General features: G+C 35.3%; 1 protein-coding gene across 5 annotated transcripts in view; it reads right to left on the bottom strand.

The window, feature by feature from the left end:
* Zasp52 (Z band alternatively spliced PDZ-motif protein 52) overlaps positions 1-11,988 on the bottom strand; it is a 36,788-nt gene extending 24,800 nt beyond the window's left edge. For 3 of the 5 annotated variants that reach the window (XM_073084172.1, XM_073084174.1, XM_073084173.1), the window contains exon 1: positions 11,780-11,987. The gene's annotated coding sequence lies outside the window, so the exon portion shown is untranslated. Of the gene's footprint in view, positions 1-11,779 lie in introns of all 5 variants that reach the window. The other 2 variants (XM_073084171.1, XM_073084175.1) reach the window with 1 other exon arrangement.
* Between the last annotated feature and the right edge of the window lie 191 nt (positions 11,989-12,179).

Here is a 12,179-nt window from a genome sequence, read left to right on the forward strand (position 1 = left end):
TGACGTTGAGAGGACAACAAAGACATTTATTTTATGAACATTACTGATCATTTTGTTGCGAACGGACGAAAGAAAAAGGCGATTAAGCATTTCGCCAGAGCACGAGTGGCGTGGCATTTGATTGACCCAATTGAAGATTTATTTTCTCTCGAGCAAAGCTTCACTGACCGCACTCGATAAGTATTCGGACGCTGCGATCTATTTTATCTCGTTAAAGATCTAAGTGCTGGACCAAAAGATATTAGTGAAAGGCGCCTGAGAGTCAAACTTTCGTTTATTTGTACGAAGGATAAACAATAACCTAATCGATTGTGAGTTTTCGCAGTCTTGATTTCTCTAATTTAACTACACGATCAAAGATCAATCAGTTATGATACTATCAATTCATAATCCATTTATTTTATCGTTGATTTATGATATACCTATAATGTACCTAACCATATAAAAGATCAGATACCTACTTAAAAATGGAAACTGTCTTAACCCAAAAAGGATACAATGATTGTTTGTTTGTCAACTAATTACATATTTAAATACATGCATGCATGTGCATTTTCATATTAAGGTTTGCTTTTGGTATTTACCAGTTATTAATAGGTTCTCCACTCTCCACATAGGAGTGATGACAAATTGTATTGTGGTATTAAAAAGCGTAGGCAAATAATGAAAGTTTATTGTTATAAAACTATTATGTACGTAGAAACATGTGCAAAACCCGCATGATCGATAATACTGAACAAAATATGCGAGTTTAGTGCCTACTTAAAATTAGGGCAACTTTTTAAATCACTATGATGTCACTTGATTCATTCATGTTAAGTAGGTTTTTTTTTTATAAAAATATAAGATTTATTTTTAGCCTTGTCTACGTATGTGCTATAAATATTGAATTTCTGAGTAATTTAAAAATTAACAATAACATGGCATCTGGAATATGCTATCCCAAGTTAAATACTTGGGATAGCATATTCAAACAAGAGACCTTCAGGATTTGTACGTTTATACTCGTAATATGGATCACACGAGCAGAGTTTCAAAGGCAAACATGAACAGATGTAGGAAAATAAAAGAGTAAAACATAGGCAAAACATTACCAAGAAACGAAAAATATTTATAGAAACTTCAGAAAAATAGAAGCGTTACGTAACGTAGATGGTGGCTGACTTGAAATACATTATTTTCACCGGCACGTTACGCGTTTATTACAATGACATTGTTCTCAGTGACATTCCGCAGCCTTGCTCGGAACATCGACTCCAATCAAAAGGTCGTGACTGACTTCAGCTGACAACTTACGTCTTCCTTCATCATGTTTATTATAGAATAATGGTAGCGAGGTATATATACGAGTATAAACGCATGCTTTGATCAACAATACCATTATTATTGATCGAAGAACGCATGCCACTTTTGAAGCCTTAAGAAACATAATTGATTATGCTGAAAAAAGTTTATTTCGCATAATGAATTATGATTCTTTAAGCTCGATTTGATTTTAAACGATCTGTAAAATCCACATAGGTATATGCAAATTTCAAGTTTTCTATTAAATGTGTCTGTCGGGTTCATATTTTTTTTCGGGTCATCAATGGTTCATATTTATTTTTCATATAATAATCATATAACGAATAATATATATAGTACATTGTAACGTAAGATCTTGCGTGAAGATTTTAGATACCTCAGTGATTCTACAAGACTATATATATCATGATATTTAAGTTTGTAAATAAACTACTTTAATCTCATTTGATATAATTATACTGATTATCAAGATACCTATCCAATATTTATTACCTTATCTTGAACCTGTTATCAGTGATGGTTTATTTGCGTTAAATATGCGGGTAACTATACGTATCTACGTACTCTGTGTTCAATATCTATAATTTTGTACGTAGATACATTAATATCTCCTACCTAGATACTCGCACATATAAATTTTAAATAGCGTCAGTAGGATGCGCTGTATAACACGTAATATCTATTTATAATTTAACAGTACACAAGCTGCCTCATATCATTCAACGAAAAACTTTTAATTCAGCACCATTTCTATATCGCTTAAACTATAGAAACCTTCGTACGTATATCACATATATCCGAGAAACCTGTCCTCCATAGGCAGAATTACTAAGATTTTTCAAACTTTAAATGAGGCTCGCATTTAAGACTTAAGCATTAATTAGATACGAAATTGTTTGTAAACATAAACTATCACGATGACCTCGTTGCTCAATGCCAGATGAAAGTAAAAAGGTAGTAAACAAACACGATGAATCGACGGGCCCTCGGGTGAAACTTGAGGACTTGGATATCAACAATGTGATGAAACAGAAATCATCTGACCAATACATATGACTTATACGATTTCTACGATATTTCACATAACATTTCGAAGAATAGCCGATGTCTACATCGACGCATTTATTTACGAATGCATATGATTTTTACCGGTTTGTTACTCATGCCTTAATCGATGACGTCATGCAAATGTATGAGTAACCACGAGAGACCGCGTTCGCTGTCACTCAGTCCTCACAGAACCGTCAACATCGGTATTTGGGCAAAGTTTGCTTATCCTAAAATTTCGAAATTAAATATGTACTCAATTTCCTAATAAAACAATTCATCTATAATGTAAACTAATAGGCATATCTGCCTAAGCAGGTACTTGTTTGACCACATAACATACAATTCGTTTCCTTATTAGATATTAATATGATTTTTATTTGTAATGATAACATTGTTCACATTCTTGTGCATATAATATTATTTCACCTTTAATATTTTGATGTTATTGATCAATTTCTTGAAAAAGGCAAATAACCGCTTATCATTTACCGTTTTACACGTGTAGCAAAGCTATACTATGTAATAAAAATGTAGGCACCTATAATAGCTACTTTGTTTTCATTTGGCAAAAATTTAAAAGCTAATGAGTATCCGTTCTGAGTTTAAAATAGATTTTTTGGCAAGCCGTGACTAAGTAGGCAGTACGCATATAGCAAAAGGAACATGTTTACTGAGTAGGTGTTAAACCAAACATTCCCACTCGGAACAAATGCGAGGGTGGATGACACGCGTAGGACCATTTCTTTCCTCCGTGTATCTATGTAGAGCATTTACCGTTCATTTTAGACTTGACATAAGAAATGGTGGGAATCTTTCGACCCAGCACAGAATGAATAGTCTGTAGCAGAGTGAAATATTTGCAATATAGAGGTGATGTCATTGTTACAGTTTTAATTACAAAATACCTCGTACGTACAGAATTTGTTTGTCCAGCTGCAGCCTTCGGAGGTCTCACAGTTGAAACACGTCGCCAACAGGCATTATTGATATTTAGATGTTTGTTATATATAATTCGAGGCTTTCACTAACAAGAGTACGAATGAGTCTCGTTGGAGAGTTTAGTGCGAGATAAACGCATATTGCATGCCAACGTACAGCGTCCGGCTGAGGTGTCGAAACTGCGTTGGCGTCTGTTGCATACAAGTATTCAAAGGCAAGTCCAACATGGCGCTATCGAAATTACTTCGTGTTTATCCGTTAACAATGCACATTGAATCGAAATGGACCCGTTATGATAGTATAGTTGCTAGAGCTTTCTGAAATATTAATATTTCACTGTTTTGCTCCGAATACCATTGCGAATCTCAAATCGCAAGATAGATCGGTTATGATTGCCCACAACTCTTTTTTCTGATATCTATAAAATGTATCTTTGTAGTAAATCCAAGCTATGGTTAAACATATTTTGAAGTAAGTAGATGAATAAAAAAAATCCCTCGAAGTCAAAAACCTGTAGATCAATATTTGCCGATCGGATATGTGTTGCCGATAAGATTTCAAATAAAAAGGTCGTTGTTGTTGCACGCACAGGTAGGTACACGTAGGTACTTTATTTGCAAAGCTGCATTAAATGCATAGTACGTAATCTACGTCACTGCCATATTTATTGAAATATATTAAAAGTATGTATGCAGGTTTATTCGGAAATGTTAATTAAATTCAAAATTAAAGAGTATCTGTTATCATATGAATAATATGACATGTGCTAACTTGACGACACGCGTGGCGGAACCATACCGGTCTGACGTGCAGGGTCCCGAGTTCGATACCCGGCCAGACAGTGATGAATTTAGATTTCTGATTCTGGGTCTGGGTGTTTGTGTATTTGTCTATGTGTGTGTCCATTGTCTATTTGTCTGTGTGTGTGGGGCTGTGAGTGTAGAAAGCGTTTAATAAAAACTTGCTCTTTGGGAACAGCAATGTTTCTTGTGATCGATTTTAGTTATTTTACGTAGGTAGCCTCCAATATGCATCCTTTAAGTACTAAAACAAACAATGTTGAAAACGTCTTAGAAAAATCATGAGATAGATGAAACATACGTCAAGATGTGGAAGGTAAGTACCGAAAATTATGAAATTAGTACATAAACATAAATATACACAGAAAAAACTAAATACGTAAATTATATAAAATCAACTTTCCCAACCACTTTACGGAGATAGAAACAATATGATCTGAATACCGATGCAGTTACTTGACTTTTTTAAATCCGACTCTTGAATCACTAAAAGGTGTAACCGGAAATAAAAGACCTTAAAACACGGCATTAGTAAGCGTTACTTTAGTAATTTCGAAACAAATACGTCGACGTAATACGTATAGGTACACATGGTACCTATATGTATGAATAAGTATTACACCGTTACTAATTTACCGTTATTAATTTCCAATATATCCAACTTTTGCCTACCTGAGATCCAAACATGACCATATGTATGCAGAATTTGTCAAATGTCGATTTTTGCTAGGCAAAACATTGGATGGATTACATTACATTACTTTTTTTTTATAATATAGGAGTAGCAGACGAGCATGCAGTCCACCTGATAGTAAGTGGCTACTGCCGCCCATGGACATTTGTAATCAACCCCAGATAAGATTAGATATTGCTACCTGAGGTCGGCCACAGATGCGCCGCTACCCCTGAGGACTAAGCTGGAACGCCTCAGAAAAGTCTGTCTCCCTTACCACACCCTTTAAACCGGAATACAGCAGCGCTTAACACTGCTGTTACTAGATAGAAATAGGTGTGGCGGTGGTGCCGCCGGAGTCGAACCACAAAGGGTTCTACCACCTTCATATATTAGATACGTATTAATACCGTGCATCCTGAAAATATTCTTAACTGCAATTTGTATTATCTTGTCAATTTAACTTAACCCCATTAGTCATTCTATTTCTGTCCATGGTAACTCCATATTTTAGATCGTGTAATTTTGCTTCTTTTGATATATCCTCTCCAACATTATTCCGACCTCGCATTATTTTCGTTAATCGTGGGCGGACGGCGTAAACTTGGCACTTCACGCAAGTAAACGTCGCACACGGCCGTCTTCAGATCTTCAACAATCCGTGAAATCTCCAGAATTTCGTATTACAGTAAATTGTTGAATAACAAATTTTATAACACTAAGGTAATGTCAATAACCCCCAAAATGCAATGAAAGAACCTTGGTAGTAAATATAGAGCGGTTGCGAAAGATTTGGCTGGTAGCCATCAGCACGCTCCGACGGACGCTCCTCTGATAACGACGCTTTGAAATTAATATTGAATAGTTAACATTGTGTCTAATGCCCATAATGCAACCACTAGCTTGTTAATGCCATATTATGATGCCTCCACGTGAATGTGTAATACCGAATAAATACTTACAACGAGGCAAACATCGAGGAAAATCATTTTAAATCATGTGTGCTTATCCCAAACACATTATACGTATCACATTACTAACCTGCTTATAATATAGGTACATATATTAATGGCTTCATGACAAGAAGCTTTTAATAAGACATTTGCACGTTTCACAGGTGCCTATTTATCAAGAATTTGCCTACAATGCGAAAAATTGGTTTAGGTACTTGATAGGAAACCAACTTGGCAAAGAAACAATTTATTAGGCACACATGACATGATACCTAATCATAATGCCACATTCTTGGATGGACAAACTTCCACACCCAATGTTAAATATTTATTTAATTTAGATATAAAACTGTAAATAGGTCAAACGATAAATCAACACGGCATGCGTCATTCTAAACTCAAACTTGAAATAGAATGAGGAACAGGTTCATTTCATTTTAGCCTACTTTTATCCCGACATGGTCAAACAAACAATGTAACTTACAAAATCATTGGTTACTTTTGTTTGCACCTTAGATTCGTTGGCATTTCCGTAATAGATAGTCAATTTGTATAAGCCTGAACTGTTTGTTATTTCTCCGGAGCATTATACTGGTCTGTTGTATGCACAGAGCTTCATGAGGTATCATCGCCAAAATAATGTATTACAGATTACAGTTACACTGTCGTAGGAAGTCAGTATTATAAAGGACAGGTACGCTTGTAGATGTCCACAGTCCACCACATTATACACGTGTGACAGATATATCAGAAATGCGCACCTTGGACAATTTGCGGACACACAGGTATGGGAAGAAGCAATTACATTGAGCCGCAGTATTAATATCTACGTGTATATTTAATAACACAACAAGCTTTGCTTTCATTAAATAAAATAAATCTCCAGAACTTCCTCCACTGTTATTTACATAATTACATATCCATCCAAGAAGCTGTAGTTTTCCATATTTGAATCGTACATACATGTGTTTCATATTTCTAAGACATGCACACAAGACAGGACAAGGCTGATGTCATCACAATATAAATGTTCTTTGAAGTATTGTATGGAATCATTATTTTCCAGACGAAGGCGGCTTACGAGCGAAGAATGAGCGAAACGGATGTGCGCGATTGATCCCGGTGCCATATTGGCATCTTTATGAATGACACACTGAACCGTGTCTGGCTAGACAGCACATTTTAATTTTAACAGAATTAAGGGTTATTTATTAATCGTGGAATTAAAATGTAGGTACAAAGTAGAATGCAAATTAATAATTTAAGTAATATACACTACACATCCCCGAAACATGTTATGTACTTACTCTTACGTGCTACGGTAGATACAGAATATGTAAAGCCTGGGATAATAAACAGACTTACGTTAGAACCTTAGGCATTTTTGTTACTTTATAATTTTAAAACATTTATTATTGCTTTTTTTCTGAACATTATTTTTGTTGTTTAACTAACCGTTGACCAAAAATGTGACGAGTCCATCATTATAAATAGTTTTAATCAGCAAGTTTAGTAGATAACAGAAAAACAACATACAAGGTTCGAGTCGCATTCCTCCGCCGGTCATTTAAGGGGTTTGATTTTTTAATGCGAAATTCAACTTTCGCCTGTTTCGTGCCAACATCGATTATTTTGTAATTTGGCAAGCCCTAAGCGTTTTTGTTGCAAGTTTTATTTCATTGGTATGTACTAATGTATGATTTTTATGTCCATATCAAATCTTGTAGGTCATTTTTAAATTGGTTATCTAATGGATCTGACTTTATAGGTATAGGTTAGGTTATAGGTAGGTACAGTGTTACTTCTCAACGTTACAAAATTTTGCCTAGTTATAAAATTGGCGATCCACGTGGTCAATAATTTAAGTAAGTACATAGATTGTGTAAATATTTATTTTCAATTTCAGATATTATACCTATATTGCGTGATGCGCAAACATGATTTATTGAAAATTTCATTGTAACTAACTAACTGAACGTATTTTGATGGGACATACATGCAGAATTAACCAAATATGATTCACTATTTACCGCAAAAACATTGGGTCAAAAATAATACCTGATTAAAAAAAAAGGAATGGTCATAAGTGTAGCAATTATTTTTACTATTTAAAAATATCACATATTTAAATGTTAATACTAAAATGAGTTGAATAAAAAGTAGTGTTAAAAAAACATATGACCGTTAGATAAGCACCCAACAAAGGATTGGTGCCCACACACTGCTCACTATGAAACGTCATATTTTATGAGTAATCTTAGTCCTGACCACGGGACTGCTATGACTCATAGGATAATAGAAATTATAAATTCAATCCCATAACTGTACAAATGAGTTTACTGTGGACGTATTTATATAACGAGGAAATAATATAACACCAATTGGTCATCCCAATGATTGTTACATGTAATAAACATGAATCGTCACTGCCCGCTAAATCACGCCAAACAAGAAACCCGTTTACTTTACCGATAAACAATCACGACGTCTATAGTTACACAAATAAAAGAACGAAGTAATCAAGATGAGTCACATTTAATAAGTAGGTATGGAAGCAAGACTTACTGCCATAGAAGAACGAACTGAAGATCTTATCTGCTATAACAATTTTATTTTAAGTCTGTATTTGGCGTCCAATGTAATCTCAAACGTAAATCCGAACACAAAACGACAACATTGGACTTCTGTTGAACCGAATCTGTATAGGTGCAGATATTTATGGATAGTATAATTTGTATAAACAAAAAGTCGGTCAATCGAGACGATTCGGAGACAATACATGATCTTAAACGTAAATTAATATATAGTAGGTCTATAATGAGATGTTTTTTCATTATAACTTCTTTAGTAAAGTTTTAGAAGAAAACTCTTTCAATTTTGAAGCAGTAAGCTGTTTTGAAATTGAAAAGAAAGTCTCAACAAGAACAAGAACTTGAATTTAATAAAGTAAAAACAATTATATTAACACTAGCTGACCCGGCACACGTGTTGCCATATAAATAAAAATATGTTAAGGTTGAACAACCCTTACACTACTTACTTAGGGTTATGAAAAATATATAGTAGCCGATTTTCAGACCTACTGAATGCATATAAAATTAGGTGAAAATCGGTAAAGCCGTTTCGGAGGAGCACGGTAACTAACATTGTGACACGAGAATTTTACATATAAGATACACATGTAGTAAAATTTAGTCCATCCAAAAAGTATCTACGTGGCCCAGTAACGATTGCCACTCAGCCAAACATTACATTAACATTACAAATTCTTGCCAGGACGCCTTATATTCTGCTTTAATAATAATTGCAATATATGCATTGCAATATGCAACATAACAATACGACATTATATTTTTTTATACATTATGTTATTAGATGTGAAAAATCAATAAAACTATTGAGCCGATTGAATTGTTCTTTCGTTCCAAAATGGTCATAACAAATGACATAATATATGATATAATTTGTCGAATAAGGATTACATGCAGGGCACAACTGTATGTATTAAAGCTGCAAATCGACAAGACCGCCAATTACAGATAATCTTAATGACTCCACGTACCTTATAAGTTAATTACCAATTTGGTAAACAAATCACATGTCCATCACAAATTCACAACACAAGACAACACCTCTAATTCATTTTATCTCGTAATTACAAAACAAAATTAAATGCAAAAGCATTCCTTACTTGGATAAAACAGGAAAATAAACAAGCTTATCTAGAAGTGAGTACGTATGTACTGAGACAATGTTAACCTGTTTGTGAAGTGGGTAACCCGTTTTAAATGAAGATCACAAAAACCTAGTCTTGTGCTGATTACTTAATAGACATTATCATTTAAGGAATTTCGCATCTTCCACGTCTGTCTAGTACGTAACCTTCTGTAAGTACTGTGCTGGTAATTACAGATGTATGCATGACGAATTCCGTTTCACGTCCTATAACGTGCGTAACAAATATACTTTTTCAATTGTAAGCATTTGTTTAGCTTTTCACGGAAGTTCATAAAGATTTAAAATATTGTATTTCTTAAAAAAATAAGTCATTTCAATCAAATGTATGTTTGTTTATCTCAATTTTTGAAAATAATCTATGCTCAATACTATAGTAGATGTTGGTAGAAGAAAAGACTTAAGAGAATTTAAAATAATTCGCGAATTTAAAAATTCTTTACGTTTTTAGGAAGTCATTGAGTATTTTCGGAGTACCTGCATATGTACCTAGAGTAGGCAAGTACTATGAAAACAATTTTACTTACTTTTAACTTATATAAGGCGATGCTATTGTTTCATTTACATATTTTATATGAGTTTACCTACAAGGCTACAAGGTCGCACTTATCACAACAATGCTATGCATAACATACTTTGCTGAAAACTAAACTGCGCACTAAAGAAAAGCAAAACAGTAAACTATTACCATATCTTCAAACAGTTTACATTTAAATTTAAATGTAGGTATAAACTTGCGCGAAAGGATCTTCTCATGAAGCTTCTACTTAAATCAATATTTATAAACGAGAATCTTTAAAATTTGCATTTCCTTTTTCCTTATCGTCCTTTGTTCGTGCATTAATTAACTACCTATCTACAAAGAGGCAGACAGCGTCGGTGTGTCAGGTTTTCACACTACAACAATAGTTATGACTTCATCATAACAAACAAGGCATTTCCGAAGATCCATGTATGTAAGTAGCCTAAATATTTAAATAATCGCAATGCATGCACTATGCGTTATAAGATCAAAGGGCTTGCAAGTATGAACGTTTTAAAATTCCCTTTAGTTTGGGCCGTTGCACTCTGGCTCGGGACTCGTCTAACCGGCCCGCTATCAGTCGCGGTTCGATTCATCGCGCAACCCGTGGCCAATGTTGGGATATCACCAATCGTAACTACGGGCTATATTCAAACCCATTATTATGGAAACTCTTACCTATAAAAGGTTGTTGCCAAGTATCGAAAGACCAGTTCTAGCTGCAGCCGTAACCGATAATGCTTTTCAGCATTAACAATACTGATAAAAATCTTATCTCTTAATTAGATATTTGATCGCTCTCCGATCTTTAATAACGCTATTGCTCAATATACGACCTATTTATAAGCATTAATCTCTAAAAGTCTCAATGACGTTTAATTAATTAAATGCTTCAATAAAACGATGCATTTGAAGGAAGAACATACCTAAATATTTCCGAAAATATGGCTACCCTCACCTAACCTAAACATGATAATATATGCAGCCCATGACAGCTGTTGCAAAGTTGTGCAATGTCAAGATTCAAGTTAAAACTGTTAAAACGGCTCACGTGCATGTTTTCGCAACCGTAAATATATTTTCCGCGTCATATTCTCGGCGGGTCATAATTGCCAATTAGTTCTACGTTTGTCAATGCCAACATATTTTTTTTATCATAAATCCTACAAACCTTAAGACTGATTCATTGCCAACATACATCATTCAAAAACAAGAGCTTATGCAATGATTTACGTTTCATGAACATTTTTTAAATAATTGGCGCCTTTCAAAGCTTTAATTCAAAACTGTATTATGTATTTGTCAAACTATGTATTATGTATTTGTCAAACTATGGTATATTTTTGCCTAATGTGACGTCTACCCTACACGATATAGTATCCAATACATTTAACGATTAAATTCATCATTATCAATTATTACTAAAAATACAAGAATAAAATATTCTTAAATTTATTATACTCAGAGAAGTTAACATTTATTTTTGTATAGAGAAAAAATATCCTTCTTTTATAACATAAATGGTTACGACAAAATATGAATCCAATAAGATTCTAATTGCAACTTGATGTTCCAGTGTCCGTCGTATATGATCATATGGATGTATACAAGTAAGTGCCTAAGAGATCATCTACCAGTATCTCAAATTTCTTAAAACCTCAAACGAAAGCGTAGGCCGAATTTAGCACGTTACCAGCGCTATCGATTCCAAGAAACAGCTGTTTATTTTAAAACCGCGATGCGGTAACGCAATATTCGCGGGCCGCGAGATCGTCCCAGGTTAAATCGCGAGGATACTCACGTCGCCGATATCTGGACGATCGGGATAGGATTCTTCACTCGGCACTGTCAATCACTGGTTCAAAACACGGCGCGCGACCGTTTCCAAATAGGCGATCGCGCTCGCGAGATATATTTAGAGCGGTAATACGACACCGGGCGCGGGCGTCGGTCGTTCGATCGTGGTGCTGGGGCGAGCGTCGGCGCGCGAGTGCGGCCGCGGCGGCCCGAGCCCTCCCGCGCCGCCCCCGCCCCGCGCCCCGCCCGCCCGCGCCGCGCCGCCGCCGCAGGGCGCGTCCGCGCAGCCTCCAAAGGACGATACCCTCGGCCGCCCGACATCCCTTTGTGTGAGCGTTCGGGTTTCGGCCCGGCTCCGCGAAACGTCATTGTGCCTTAACTTTTAGCACGATCATAAATGGACG

Source organism: Epargyreus clarus, unplaced genomic scaffold (assembly GCF_041222505.1).
Source record: "Epargyreus clarus isolate Ecla_fem2 unplaced genomic scaffold, WU_Ecla_fem_2.2 ptg000021l, whole genome shotgun sequence".
Taxonomy (NCBI): Eukaryota; Metazoa; Arthropoda; class Insecta; order Lepidoptera; family Hesperiidae; genus Epargyreus; species Epargyreus clarus.